Here is a 15,807-nt window from a genome sequence, read left to right on the forward strand (position 1 = left end):
CTTTTTTCAATTAAAATGGAATGAAAAATTGAAATGTCAAATCTTCAATACAATCAATTGGCCGATATGAAGAAATAAATGTTTAAAAATGTCATAACAATTTTTCTGTTTTGAAAGGTTTGCATTACTCAGGTATTATCAGTATTTTAACACAGTTGGGAGCTTGGTTATAGGGCAAATAATCATTCAGTTGATTGACAGAATATTTATCTGCAACTAATTTCATGTTATCGGCTTCCAGCTCCTCAAATTTAAGGTTTCGCTGCTGCTCCGATAATCTCCTGTGAATCTTAATTCTTTCATATTTTGTATTCAGAGTGAAAATATGTGATATTTTTCTATTTCATTTCAGATCACTGCCTTTCTGCTGAAATGTGCTCTTCCACTTCCAAAGCTTTTGACACTTGTTCCTGCTTGTTCCAGCCTTTTCTGAATGAAACAAGTGTGATGGGTTTCCCCTTGCATGTGTGAGTGTGAGAGGTGTGTGCATGTGTGTGCATGTAGTGTGTGTTAGTGGGGGGTTTTGGGGTGTTGGTGGTGAGAGATGAGAGTGGAGGGGGTAGGGGAGAGGGAGAGAGAGAGAGAGAGAGAGAGAGAGAGAGAGAGAGCGAGAGAGGAGAGGACGGAGGGGAGTAGGAGGGGGGGCGAGTTGTGAGCCAGGTTTTAAGAAAATGGGCGGGATGGGGTGTGTGTGTGTGTGTGTGTGTGTGTGTGTGTGTGTGCGCGCAGGAGGGGGGGGCGGGGGGCGGAGCTCCAGACACCACCCCCCGCCCTCGCTCCTCTCTGTGCCCCTCGCAATTACCTGTTTCACCAGAATTGACGCGAGCGCGAGTTGGCGAGCACATGCCACGTTGAGAGAAACTGAACTGAACTGAACTGCATTTTTTTGTTTCCTGCGCTCGCGAGGACCGATTCCGTTGATTCCATTTGAATCCACCTTTCAAGTAAAAAGAGAAAGAAAGTCCAGCAGGTGACCAGCAAACCTCTGAAGACCAAACACCAGCCGCTGAGGATCTGAGACACTCCGCAAGGATGCACTTGTTGTCCGCCAGCCGCGTGTGCGCCCTCTTCATCACCGCGCTGCTCCACCGAGGTAAGCCCCGTCTTCATCCACCGGCCAGCGGTGCGCTCCACACGCGCCGTGCGCCCCGCCGCTGGAGCCGCGGGCCCGGGAGGGGGGGGGGCGGGGGGAGGGGGGGGGGGGGAGTCCCATCTGTCGCACGCAGGTGCCTCCATAAAAAAACTTCGTGCCGGGTTATCGCCACCTCTCTGCGGGAGAAGTGGAGCCGGCTCGTCGCTGTTTTTTTTAAACTTATAAGTTAGTGAGCTGAAATATATAGTTTCTACTGTTGCTCATATCGTGTGGGTTTATTTTAAATGTGTGTTTTTTAATGTGGCTGAATCATAGAAATAGAAGTGTCCCTCCCTTTCTTAACCCCCCCCCCCACCCCCCCCCACACAAAATTATTCATTCATGTTGGCTTTCTCCTCTTAATAAACGATATATTACGCATTGCTCACTTTACTCCTTTTGTTAAATTATCTAAATGATCTAAATTGACCATTAATTCAAAAAAGAAAATCCTCTTAAACAGAACAAAATGTTTCTTAGGAGTCCACCAAACCTCCAAAGGGTTTATTGTTCCATCTAATGTGATCAATTCTTGCTCATACCTCTAAAAAAGTGACTTTTCTGTGTATAAACTGCTTATATGAGACATCAGATTAGGTCCATTGTGCTACCCCCCTATTTTTTACCCCTCACAAGATGGGAGAGGCAGTGAGGCATCATCACCCAGTCCTCACATGCGCTCATGCCATGATGTCATCATGATGCCCCTCATTTTGTATGTGGTCGCCCCCCCCCCTGTTAACGCAGGCTGTGGAGCAGAATGATGCTGCTGTGCACATCCTGTCTGATTTATTGTAATTATGGGCTGCCTGTTGGGTGGGGAAAGCGCTCCCTCTTGTAATTACACATTGGATGGGAGTCATTTTTTGATGTGGGCAGTTGTAATGGTTCGTAGAAGTGAATGCTTCCAAGTTCCAGCAAAGACCTGTGGTTCCCTGGCTATGATGTGCACAGCAACTTGGCATTAAGTAGTGATTTAAAAATAGACTTTGAAAAACAGACGGTGGCTGTCTGAAAAAGTTGAAACAAGAGCAAAGGATGCTGTTCTTAATTCTGCTCTTTGTATTTAATGCAGACTAGACTCGAGCCTTTCTGTGGTTTCCTTTTTGTCTGCTCCCTCAGGCCAACAGGTACCAGCGCCATGTGCTCACATCACTCAGCCAGGCCATTAAGCAAAGCTGCACAGGAGCTCAGAGCACTCCCTTGGATAGGAAAGGGGCGGAGAGGTTGATCCCACTGTACTCCCTTCCACCATGTCACACTACAGTGGCGCCTGTTGTTGTAAATTAACACCGTGCAGCACCTATCAGTCAGACGCAGGTGGTTTATTTGCGAGGAAACGAATGGCCCTTTTAAGGTGCTTTTTACGCCGCTGTGCTGCTGCAGTGCCGTGTACTTGAGAGCAGAGGAGAGGGCAGTGAGTTGGTGTTGAGGTTCCGACTTTATGGTTGCCCACACTGCTGTTTGTTTAGCAGACATGCTGCCTTAGGTAATGGTCGAAATGTGTGCTCACAAACAGATGGTCAGACAAAGATGTACGAGAAGTGATCCATGTGAAGTTGTTTTTGGAGTTCCAAGAAAACACGAATATTCCTCGTTCTTTGCCAATTTTCTCAATATGGAAAAAAAAATCCGGACTGAAGGGTTTTATTGAGTTTTAGATTTGCAATAAAAACTGCATCGATACTCGTAATAAAAACAGGCCTGTGTTTATTATATCTGAACAGATGAAAAAGCAACAGCCCCAGGGGCTCCAGTGTTAAAGGCTGAGCCGCGGCCACAACCGGAGAGAACAGAAAAACCGAGGCCTGAACTAGTCTTAGAACAAACAGTCTGGAAAAAAGATGCGTCTGTTTTTTTGTTCACTCCCTTGTCTCCACCCTTCCCCCACCCCCACCACCACCACCCACACCACCCACACACCGCCCCTCCTGAACAGACACACAGCGCTCGGTGTCACAGCTGGCATTACTTGTCAAGCAAGTGGGGCTCTCCCTTTTGCTAATGGGCTAATCTCCCGCATGGGTCACCCAATTTCACCTGAGAGGAGATTCACTCTCCTCTCTATCATCTTAAACTAGGTTACGTCCAGACTTGCCTCATTAATGCTGTGCCGCTAATGCACAGGAACAAGAAGGAGCTGCTGTAATTGTATGTTATGGTGATATTTAAGATTTTGTACCACTGTATTTGAGTGCTGGTGCGTGTCCCGTCTCGCTAAAAGCAGGTTTTTCTCTTGATGTGTGAAGACTGCTCGTGGTTGTTACCTCTTTGAAGAGAGATTTCTTTGTGACTTGCACAGTATTGTATCCCTTCATGCAAAATTCTGTTGCAGCCACGAGAAGTATGGCAACTCGATTGAAACATGGCTTTGAATGGAAATGCTGCATCTGTACATAACTTTGTGCCATCACTTTAATACTTCCCCTCCCAAAGGACCTTTATGTGTTTGTGTGAGTTCATCAAATTTAGAAAACGGCTAGTTCGCAAACTGCAGAACGCAGTGGATTTTTTGGAGTACAAGGATGAAAACACGAGGAAAGAGGAGAAGCTGCAGTCTTTAAATAATTAAGTTCAACCTCAAAACATATGTAATCTGACTGACAAGGTCTGAAACTGACGAAATGAACAAACCATGTCCTAATCCACACAGCTCCCCTCGCTTTTTACAACAGGAATGCCTAAAATGGCCTCAAAGGTGACATCTATGTGTGCCATTATCCTACTGGATGCAGAGCCCAGATTTGGCAGATCATAATATCTCTGAAAAGGCTCCCTCAGTCCTCTGCGTTGAGCGAAACTATGAAGTGGATTCTTCTCTAGTACACACACAGATTGTTTCCTTGTGTGTGTGAGAAACGACCTCGGTATTGGGCAGAAAGAGAGACAGATGTCATCACTCAACCAGGAATCACATAGCGAGCGGGATGTAAGAAAGAAGCAGATGTTGGGTAAAGAGGATTAAGTTTGCATGTGCTCGTTTGTGTGCATTATCGGCTCCTCGGGCCTCGATTGGAATAACAAGTGAGCGGTAATGTGAGCAGACGGGCAGAGGTGCTGCTGATTGAACGGGAGGAAGGGGGACACTTTTGTGCGCTCCTTAGGCAAAGCGGGCCGCACAGGCACCGAGTTTGTACTGTAAATTAAGGCAGCATTAGGGTGGGGTAGCCCAGTGTCACTTCCCATCAGGGGGTGCAGAATTCCTCCCAGTGCCCCTGGAAGCAGCAGCACTTTAAAGCCTAGATGTCAGCATCAAGTTTAATTAACTACTAAAATGATAAATTTAGCTTTAAATTACAACGAAGGGGAAATAGAGATGGAATTTGTGGGTGATGTAAAGCTAAGATAAATAAATAACCTTCAGTTATGATGAAATTAAAACATGGTCATTACATAATCTGTTATGCAGCACAAAACGAGCAAAGATAGTGTTTAGTACAAATCTAGTATTTGGGTAATTTCATACATGAGTCGATCAGTAACCTGCTTCCCATCTTTACAGTTTCTAAACAAGACAGCAGGCCAATGCATCAGCTTGTCCCCAGAGACAGGATGCTTATAACATATGCATATTTATACCATATGGTATGGTGTCTCACATACAGTAGACCTAATATTAAATGTAGATTAATCAGTTGTCTGACAATATGCAAATAAGGAGCCAACAGCACTCTTCCATTAAACTGTAATTCTGATGTAACTCAGTTTAATATAGATATGTATTACTGGTTTCTTTCTTCTTTTGTCTGCCCTGCACCCATCCCACAGTGGGCTCACCATCCACCCACCCACTACCCCCCACCCCTACATACCCTCCCAGTTTCTCTCCACCCCCGGCAGATCTCTGAACAGGTGGAGGAGTGTTGGTTTTTTAGGGCCGTGCAGGGGGCAAGTGTCTCTTTATGGCTCCTGTTTGTTAGTGCAGTTGTTGTAAGAAAAGCTGTGTGTTCCCATCATTCACATTCAGCTAAATGATCTTACCTTAACATTTGATTAAAACTTTAAGAGGCTTGTTTTTTTGTAAAGCACTAAAGCAGTTTCTTCCAATGTCGCGCCAATGAACTCGCCAATGAACTCGCCAATGAACCGAACTGTGGGACAGCAGTGAAGAAATATGAGCCCCCACAGGAACATGCTGAGTTTCCTCCATGTCGGAGGGAGCAATTCCTGTACTGCTGGCTCACTGAGTGGGGAGATGTATGAGTGGCTTCGCCTTCAGAAAATGAAAGGACCTGTATGGCAAAAGTAATCACTCTCAGGCAATGACTCAATGAGAAAAAGGGTCTTTTGTTTGCCTTTGACGCTTTTACACACAGAATTATCAGTAAAACAGCAGCAAGTGAATCTTAATTACACTTTGGTGATTGGCTTGTCCCAGTTTTAGACCAAGAGTGTGAGGTATATTCAGTTTTTATAATCTCTGCTAAACTAACCCTTCAGCTGTCCATTTAGTTTTTGTTTAATTCGCCCTGCAGGTTGAATTCAGCACTTTAATGACTTCTGGTGCATGCTGTTTTGCAGTTTATTTAGACTGAGGTGAGACCATTTTAAGCAGACGTAGGCTTTACAATGTGTTACCAAACATCTCCCTCGCCTGTTTCTCACTTTCCTCATTTTGCACAGAGGTTCCTCGCTCCGCTGTGCAAAATAATGGTTTATTTGTTATCCAAAGGGGAGGGACCAGAGTGCTATTGTTTCAGCCATAAAGAAAGGCTTAACAACAGGAGAGAGAGATGACTGTGCTATGCAGTCGTGCTTCTTTCTTTATGCAGGAATACCCCCATTGAAATGCATGAAGGTATCCTTGGTTTTGGTGAAAGACCAACGGCACTCTGAAATTGGGCAGCCCTTGTTTCAGGGACAAAAAAGTGAGGTTGTTTCTGTCTTTTGTCATTGACGCAGCCCCCGGCTTTCACTGCTCTCCTGTGGACTCCCGCCGACTACATTGTGAGGCAGGCTCCTTTTAAACAAATGAATGTATGATAGTGACTTCTTGCTCCTGCTCCTCTCTTTGTCATTAATATGGAACAGCACACGCCCCTTGGAGGGGGCACGGAGGAGCTGCTGCCGGTCCCCTCACTTCACATGAGCAACTGGAGTGTTGGTGTGGGGGGGGGGTTGTGTTTGGGGAGGGCCTCGCTCCTCCATATGAAAAGCCTGTGGCCACACCCATATTTAACAAGGCCCGGATCTTTGTTCAAATCCTCCATTAGAGTCATTGCTCTGTTTTAATGAATTCTCCCCCATTAACTGTGATGGTAATCGTTTCACCCCAGAGAATATTTAAGGAAAAGCGTGAAGGGGTTACATGTGTATGGAAATCCATTGGTGCTTATGTGCCCTTTGTCTTTGTTAGTTACATTTAACTAACTTCTTTTTCTCATTATAATGTATCTCACAGATACAACAAGGACAAAGCAGTAACACTGTTCACACCGCTGACAGCCGAGTGTCTCCGCATGGGAGCAGCAGCACCAGCAGGGGCTCCATCTGACCCTTATAGAGGGTCAGCAGTGAACCTCTGATATTTATGCCTTCACTCCCATAAAGTCATTATTTCTGTGTATTTATGAGAGTCAAGTGGCGAGACAGGAGGTGGCTATTGTATTAAACCTTTGTATTGACTTTGTCGGAGGCTCATGGATGTCGGCCGGGTTGACACAGCTTTTGTGCAAAAGGGTGAACATTCATTTCCAGCCTCCGGCCAACTAACAACATGACACAGAGTTTTGTATTTCCCGTTCGTCTCTGAATCAGCCTCTGTTGCATCCGAATCTCCCGCAATACTGAGAAGATGCTCTATTCATTTGGACGCAGTTTGGCGATTTTTCCCTCATGAAACGTCGCGCCGCTCCCTGTTATGTCTTGTTTTGGGGAATCAACAGAATGGTCCTGTGTCTCCGTTTGACCTCATCATTCACATTCTTGCCATTTTGAAAGTTGTTTCTTTGTGTTGTGCTGATGTCCGCCATCCCTCCTTCATGGGCTGCAGCAGCCGGCTGCAGTGCCTCGAGCTATCTTTGATTACATGCTGCTTTGGCTGAACTTGCGGGAGACAGTAGTTCTCATTCAGGGAGACTCTTTCACAGGGGATACCAAGAGTATATTTCTGATTGGAATTAAAAGCCTGTCAGTCAGTTAGAGCCTAAATAAGAAACAGGATTGAAGTTTCCATGGTGGTCCTCCTGTCTCTTTAGGTCATCTATGCTCTCGGGACTACCCATTAACTTCTCCAGAGGTCCAAAACACGCTCCTGGAAAAACAACTGTAGATGTAATTTTTAAATTTAAATAACAACAGGTAGTTATTTTCTTACCATGTTAGTTATATTTTTTATAAAAGTCTCCTTTACTTGATTTCAAACTGCTCTGTGTATGAGATTCCCAATTAGGGACTGTGGAGCAGCCCAACTAATTTGTAAAAAGGCAGAAATTATTATTTAACATCTTCACAAATGTGTGCTAAGGAGGAAAATAATGATTCACATCATATAATAAATTTGTGTGATGCTGCTCTGGACTAATTCATGAATTGAATTTATTAATATATTTATAAAGAACCAGTAAGCAAAGAGCTACAACAACAGGCGGATGACACAGCACACACCTCCCACTAACCTGAGTCAGGTTTAACACCCCACTGTCATCTGATAAAGCAACTGATGGATAAATGGTAGGGCTGGGAGATGAGGCAATAAATTATATCAAGACAAAACATTTAATGTAAGCCGATATCGATAACTAGCACAATAAATGTCACAATATCATTCTTTTTTTAGTTTAAAGAAGAATACTTGCTCCTGTGTGAAGGTTGTGGTTTTATACTCTTGCTATTGATACAAATTGTATTGATACCTTTTGATTGTCCAGCCCTAATAAGTGGTTTATATAATGAGAGAGAATATATACTTAAAACAATAAACGTGTGATACAGCTAAAAGTAAATAGTTAAAATGAACGAATTAAACGTGATAGATAGACAGTTGAAATATTTTGCTAAAAGCAAACATTTGAAATAGTTAGTGAATTATAAGATATAAGGTTTTTTCATCAAACATGTAAAAAGTTTGACTACTCTCTCTACTTTCTTGCTAAACACACAAATTCTCCTCTCTATGTACATAAATCAATATCCCTCACTCCCCTTTGAAAGCGAGACACTTTCACACCCCCGGTCCTTGGATGGTTAAGATTTCCATCATTGCCTCGGGGCATGTTCTTCCTAATGTGCAGCTTCATGGAAAAAAGTTTAAAAAAAACATGATTAATTGAGAAGACATGTAATCCTCACAACAGATTAAACTGTTACTCAAACCTGTCTAGTTGTGAGCTGAACGCACCAGCAGCAGCTGCACTGTTTGCTCAGAATCCACCTCAGTACTTATTCAAAGAAGCCAAGCGGTGGCTGTTCGCATGGCGATTACCGCCGCTAGCAGCAATGCTCTGGCTAATGCATGACTTGTGGATGTGTTAGATGTCTCATGATAAGGCGCTCTGCTTGGCTGTTAAGTATTCCGCTGTTCCACTGCCAGACTTTACGACGAGGGTGAAGAGATGCTTGTCTGGTAATTGGATGCAATACTTAATTTTCTAATGGGACGTCTTAGGTCAAGTAGCCCCGTGTTCCCGGGGAGAATTTCCAAGCATTACACATCCCATTGATGCAATTTAAATAACGACTTTTGTTCTGACTTATCCTCTTAGTACAAATAGTATGCCTTTTTGGTTTTTTTTACCCCGGCTCCACTGCAGTGCGGTCGCATAAGGAAACTAGTAAACTCCCAGGCAGCCTGTCTACCTGATGCCCTTGTCACATCAAACTTGCATTATTACCATGCCTGGCTGGTCTATAGAGCGAGGACATTATTAAATGAACTTTGCGGTGTTTAATTTTGAGCTATGAAGATGCCATAACCTATTATGCTACCGTTCATTTTCCCTTTACGCAAGTATTAGATACGGAGGAGATGACACATCATTTCCTCATATAATGATTATGATTTCATTTGAATGTGCAGGGACAAGCAGCAAAAAATGTGACGGTGAAAAATGAGCAGTCATTTCCTCTAGTGAGTGTGAAGGCAGGGACTTTTAGGGTAAAGCGACCTGGATGTTTTTACTCTCTTTCTGCGGAAATCTCAGGATTACCTGTCTCATTGTGGAGGGCTTGCCACAGCACGCTTATCTAAACACACGAACACACCAAACTAAGACAAGATCACAGTTTGTCACAATGAGGATATTTGTTCAGACTATAAGATCTCCCTGAGCGTTTTTTCTAATAATTAGACAACTTTGTTACCTTCCGCTCAGGGTGGCATTTCTTTTGATATCGTGCTTGGATGAACATATTTCCTATTGCCCTCAGTAATGTTTTGTGTTTTTCTCATCTCAGGTCATTATATCTTTAAATATGCATGTTCTTCTTATTAAAAAAAACTGGGAACAGTGAATGCAGGTGAGGAATTAGTTCTTTAGAGGTAATTCTTCCCTCTCTGGCTCTGTTTGCACTCAGCATGTTTGTGAAATTTTGCTGAGAGCTTTTAATGAATCATAAAACAAGACTAAGGCCTTTTTTTCAGACTGAAACCTTAAATGAGCATATGGCAAACGGCATATTCAGATTGTACCCAGATTGATTTGAGAAAGTCTGGACAGTGAAAAACCACAAGAAATGCAATTTTTGCAAATCAGAACCAAACCACATTGGAAGTGCTTTGAAACACGATTCCACTTCTGACACATCTGATTCTCTGCAGCTGCCTCTCAGTCCAGATGCTCTGACTGTTTGGATTTCAAAGTGTCTTTTGATGCACTGACAATGAGACTCGTGTCAAATCCAGTTTGACAGTAGCTACTTAAGCCCGTCTATACAACAGCAAATCATACAGATAGGTTGGTGATATCTGGGCACACAAATCCATTCTAATCACAGATCGCAGTGTGGACGGTCGTCAGCATCTGTTCTGAGAAACAAATCTGACAAAAGCCTTAAGGCTCTACTTTTACATATGGAAAGAGGTACGTCCGTTTCAGACGATGTAACCGTCACTGGCTGCCGACATATATCTGAGTCCTTTACGTTGGCATGGTTTTTATGTACCTCTTGATAATGTACTTCTTACGAAAGATGCAGTATCGGGCATGTTGTAAAGAGTCCGTCCTTCTGCCGAGGTAAAGTAACTCCCAAAGTTTCTCCTCAAATTTTTGAAATTTCTTCCTTGTGTCCTATGGTCATCTCACTTGAGCTATTGGCTACACTGCCCCCCTCAATTTTGGAGGTACTGCTCCATCTTGTCCATTTTTAGACAAAATGCAGAAATACGGAATGAAATGCAAACTTGCTCACAGTGACAATGCTAACATGCTGCTGTTAAGTAGGTTCTCATGTTATTGAGTCTAACTTCGAGCTTCTTTAAATAAAGAACTGTCAGTATGGGATACGGAGCTTCCACCCACACTGCTTCCTGTTTCAGACCTTTCAACGTAAGAGTATGCTGCACTATATTGAAAGCCGTCATGATAGCATCAAATTTTAGGGCAATCCATCCTGTAGTTGCAAGGATTTTTCACTCTGGATCAAAGTAGTGGACCAACTTCCATCAGCTTCTGTAGCCACACTGCGAACTTGGCTCAAACTTTATTCACATTGCATATTTGCAGGTACAATTTCCAATATATATATTTTTTACTTTTTATTTTTGCCACGAAGGTGCTACAAATCATCAGGGGTGTTTTGTTCTATTGCAATTTATAGCTTTCACCCTCAGGCCCCTGTTTTCCTTTTGTCTGACCCTGCAGTAGAAACAGCATGTCGCTCCAAAAGACTCCGAACACCACACTGACTCATTTTGCTTGAAGCGGGAAAGTATGTGCAGAACATTCCTATGGAGACTTTTACTCCTGAGCTCTTGAGGCCACATTGTAGATATGTTGTAGATATCTTTCTCTGGTGGAGGAGGCGCTGGTGCATTTTTACTTATTGACAGGTTTCTGTGTGAAATGGGGTGTTTTCTCTGCTGCTCACGGTCAGGTAGAACTGCAGGGCTTCTCCTACTCGTGTTCTGCATGTACCACACATGAGAAGAAGCGGGGGGGGGGGGGGGGGGGGGGGGGGGGGGGGGGGGGGGGGGGGGGGGGGGGGGGGGGGGGGGGGGGGGGGGGGGGGGGGGGGGGTGTGGGGGGGGGGTTAGAGATGTGCAGCACAGTGGTGGATGGTTAAAAGCACTTACCCTGATGTATGGCTTCTCCTCATGCCATGATGGAAGAAAGGAAAATGTAATAGCCACTACTAATGAAATTATTGTGCCTTAAAGGACGTGTGCATCCAAGATGGACAGTGACATATGCCAAATTACATAAACCGAGAAGGGGTTATCTCATCCTACAGAAACAAAAAGCCCTAATAAAAGAGTCAGATTGGGTTTATCGTGGCAGTTTTATTTGCCATGTGTCCTTTGAGAAAGGGGGGGGGGGATAACACCATTAGTGACCTTGCTTTGGCAAAGATAAAATGTCTTTTGTTTACGCTTACTTTCACATTAGCAAATGGTTGCCATTTTATAGAGTAACACAGAGTCATCATCCTGAGAAACCAGCCTGGGCACCGGTCGTTGGAGTTCACACCAGTTTTCAGACAAATCATGTTACCAGTCCTGAAAGTTGTGTGAAGAGTCAGTGGTTGTGACAGTGCATGTTAATGTCCAACCTTTCACAGCACTCCCATCAAGCACGAGTTTGGTCTACGGGTATTATATGTAAAAACACACAGATTTGATGTTGAAGACAGGTACTTAATCTTTGTGTGTATTATCTGCATTCCTCGTATCCTCCCGCCGCTCTCATGCTTCTGTTCAGCCGGCCGAGGCTTTAGGACCCCCCCAGAGCCAGAACCTGAAGCAGGACAAATTCGAAACCGTCATGCCTCCTAATACCAACCAGGCTGCTTGGCTTATTGGAATGGGAAGCACTGCCTGCTCTGTTTCTCAGTGAAGGGTTAGAGGTCAGGTTGTCATTATTAGTGCACAACAGCACACACAACTCTTTGCTCACTAATGTGGAAGAGCATCAGCCGCACTACTGCAATTACCAGAGATGAGAGCTTCACAAGCAGTCATCTGCACAAATGAAATATCTACATTTTCTGTTTGTTTTACAGCCTAACAAGGCATATATTGATTGACACTGGAAGGTTCTGCTGTGCATTGATTCAGACAATGATAAAACTAATTGCACATATTTCCATTTATCATGCCTCATGCGCATCTAATGAGCACTTTAAGATCGATAGGTGGATGCTTTCTTGTTTACCCACATAGCAAATGTGATGGGCCCTGGGCTGATTCATCTCCCTCTTTCTCCACAGCTCTGGTCAGGGTTAGTTGTGTTGTGTGGGTCTGTTACCAGCTCTGCTGTGTGTGCGGGACAAGGGATCCGTTTACCTGGAACAGGGTGTGTTGTGACAGCAGGTTTGATTGGTATCCTCAGCACCAATTGCAGACTCTAATATGGTCAAACAGATAATATAATAGTAAACACCACTGCTCCCCAGGACCAATGGGCCACAAATGTTCAAATGATTTCCTATTGAGGCAGTTTGGAGCGGGGGGGGGCCGAGGCCAGGGCGGAGCCGCTTTACAGGAGACAGCTCCTGTGGTGGCAAACAGACAGTCCGGACACAAACACATACTGGTAGGATTAGACACGCAGGGTACTAGAACCAAAAAGCTGAATGCAATTGAGTAAATAGTGGAATCTGTATCTGCCAGCTCGGTCAATATTTCAAAAAATTAATCAAATTCACCATGTCTACCAGTAGGAGGATGCTTTTAGTCTGATGGTGTTCTGGACCTTTCCACCTTGACCCTGCTGCAGGGCTCTCTCTGTTCTCATAAATATAAAATAATACACTCAGCGTAAGGGTTTGTCATGCGTCTTGGCTGCAACTAACAATTATTTCCATCCCTAATTCAACTGTCATATTTCTGTCAGAAAATAAGTGGGAGATGCCGCATCACATGTTCCCAGAGCATGCGCCTGCTTCATCTGGAAAACAGTCCAGAACCCTAAAGATATTAAATTTGCAATGATGTAAAACAGAAAAAAAACGTTTAGCAGACATTTCTTCTTGATAAATGAATCACTAATCAATAGAGAGCCAACGCGATTAGCCAATTAATCGATCGTGGATAGTGATCACTGACAGCTTGGTAATCGATACGAGATTTCTGTATTTCTAAAGCAAAAATGTCAACCAGTCTATTTCAAGCTTCTCATAGGGACTTGGTTCTTTCTCTTTTTTTATATCACCGTAAAATAGATATTTAGCGGCCGTCTGGGCAGGCACACATCACCGTATTCCTCCAGGAGTTATGATGGGGCGCTATTTCACTATTTCCTGACATTTCACAGGCCGAACAAAAATAAGTCATTTGATGAGTAGGAAATGAAAATAATTATTAGTTGCAGCCCCAATGTTGTGTAGGAGTGAGTAAAGAGTGTTGGTTTGACTTCAACAAATGATTAATTTCATTACAAAATAATGTTTTAATTGAAAAAGATCCTTTTAACAATGAAGCAATTCATTATTGTTGTCAAGACAGTGTCAGTAGTTCAAGGTGACATCTTTGAATGGTTTGCTTCAACAGCCCAGAGATCTCCCATGTATAGTTATATAAACCTGAGAAACATTACTCTTAAGATGGAAGCAGTATCATGTTTGACATTTTCAGTTAAAGTGAATTAGTTGTTAAAATGGTTTATCATTTCTGGAGCCTGTCCAATTTATTGCTTGGCCCCCAAAACATCTGACGTAATCAGCCCTTCACTGACATATTGGTGTCGGCTTTCAAGTTTATGGTTTAAGATACAATATGGAACAATTCTTTATTAAAATGTCCAAAAACAACCAGACCTATATTAAATATTTAGTTGAATTGTGTACACACATTATCCAAAATGTTTCCAGCAATGTTCAACCTCTGAGAAATCCCCAGTGACGCTTCATTTTGTCGCCTTTTAATTTCGTCTTACGTGCTTTACCACTGGCTTTGCCCTTCTCCACTTCCGGGTTAAGTGTCGTATGACAAAGGACACACTGTTAGCCAGTTAGCCAGTCAGCAGTTTTTTCCTTCCACTGGTCTTATTGTCACTTGTAATGGATCTCTATTATTCGTTGCCATTTCCTGCGTAACCTGAATAAAACTTAACACATGATCTCATCCGTGAACATGATTTATGCCTGAGTCGTGCGTCAGGTAGATTTTCATATGCAAAGGTGGTGAAGACAACAACTCCCAGGATCCCACGCTGCTTCACAACATCCTCAAAATAGATGTTTTGTTATTGTATTGAGTGACACAGTTACAAAGTTTCATATTGTACTTTCAAATGTAAAATATCAAGAGTCAGTAATAATTCCCAATTTTCTGCCAATATACTGGTATTTGAAAATAGCTTATCCCCCAATATCGGTATCACCATCATCTCCCCAAAAGCCCATATTGGTCCGTCTTGATTATAATTATTATATTGACTAATCACTTAATCAATAAATGGTCGCAGTACCAGTCTGTCTCTCTTCCTGTTTCTTCCTCTTGGCAGATGTTAGTGCTGAGGACCTTTTAGGCTAATAATACCACTGACTACAAATGATGTTCAATCTATAATCCAGAGAGCAGACACTTACCCTAAAAGTCGGTGCTGCTCTAGTTGCCTGGGCTGCTCCAGGCGAGCGAGGCTGGCAGCTTTATGGCCTGTGTGCAAAAAAACTGATACCTCCTGTCTGATGTGATACCACTTGAAGAGACCCGGTGAAACGACGAGGTACTTTGATGTCAGCGAGGTTGTTTTGAATGTGTCAGGAATATTTTAAAGCTGCCTATTAAGACATGTGGCTGAACAGGGAGAGGGGGTGTGAAACGCTTTGAGAACTTGAAGATTCTTGCACTCCGATGTTTTTGATATCGCTTTAAACACTTCAGAAATTCAAAGAGCACCGTATTAATTAGTAAGAAGCATTACTCAGTGTTAGAGGCTCCATCTGGGGCATCACGCCATCTGTTGCACCTCTTTAACCCTTGCACTTATTTTATTAGAGTGTAAACATTTATTTACTTCTCAGTTTGACTGCAGTTTTCCCTTTCCGTGTTAATTGGGAGTTTACTTGGATGTGCTGAAACCCCAAAGATCTAGAATCTGAGCTGCAGACGGTGTTTTCAGGACATGTTTTGCCTCCTATGTTCTTTTCCATCACACACCCACTGCGTATATGATGGATTCTTCATGTATTCTTGAAAAAATAAAATCCAAGTCTGCCTTGCCACTTGTCCCTAAAACAACTGGCAAAGAAAGAACGGAGGAGAAAACCATCTTTGTATTTAAGATTCAGCTCAACTTTAGCTCCCATGAATTACTCTTAGAAATGTTCGAGCAGCTGAAAGATTAACAGCATTAATTTTAAAGCCCGCGCGATTAGAAACAAGAGTTGTTGCATGTGGACGCTGGCTCATCACAAGGCATGAGCGAGCAGGACAAATTCAATAAAGCTCGTAGGATGCTCCAGTTTAATCAAGTTTGAAGGCTCCTTGGCCTGTGAGAGCGTTATCACATTTAAATGACTCTGAAAGAATTAAATGTAAATGAGTGGTTTCCAATCACCTTAGCTGAATTAAGACT

General features: G+C 43.2%; 1 pseudogene; it reads left to right on the forward strand.

The window, feature by feature from the left end:
* The first annotated feature begins 772 nt into the window (after nucleotides 1-772).
* The window catches only part of LOC117772940, a 39,120-nt pseudogene continuing 24,085 nt past the window's right edge, over nucleotides 773-15,807 (forward strand).

The sequence above is a fragment of the Hippoglossus hippoglossus genome, chromosome 13 (genome assembly GCF_009819705.1).
Source record: "Hippoglossus hippoglossus isolate fHipHip1 chromosome 13, fHipHip1.pri, whole genome shotgun sequence".
Lineage (NCBI taxonomy): Eukaryota > Metazoa > Chordata > Actinopteri > Pleuronectiformes > Pleuronectidae > Hippoglossus > Hippoglossus hippoglossus.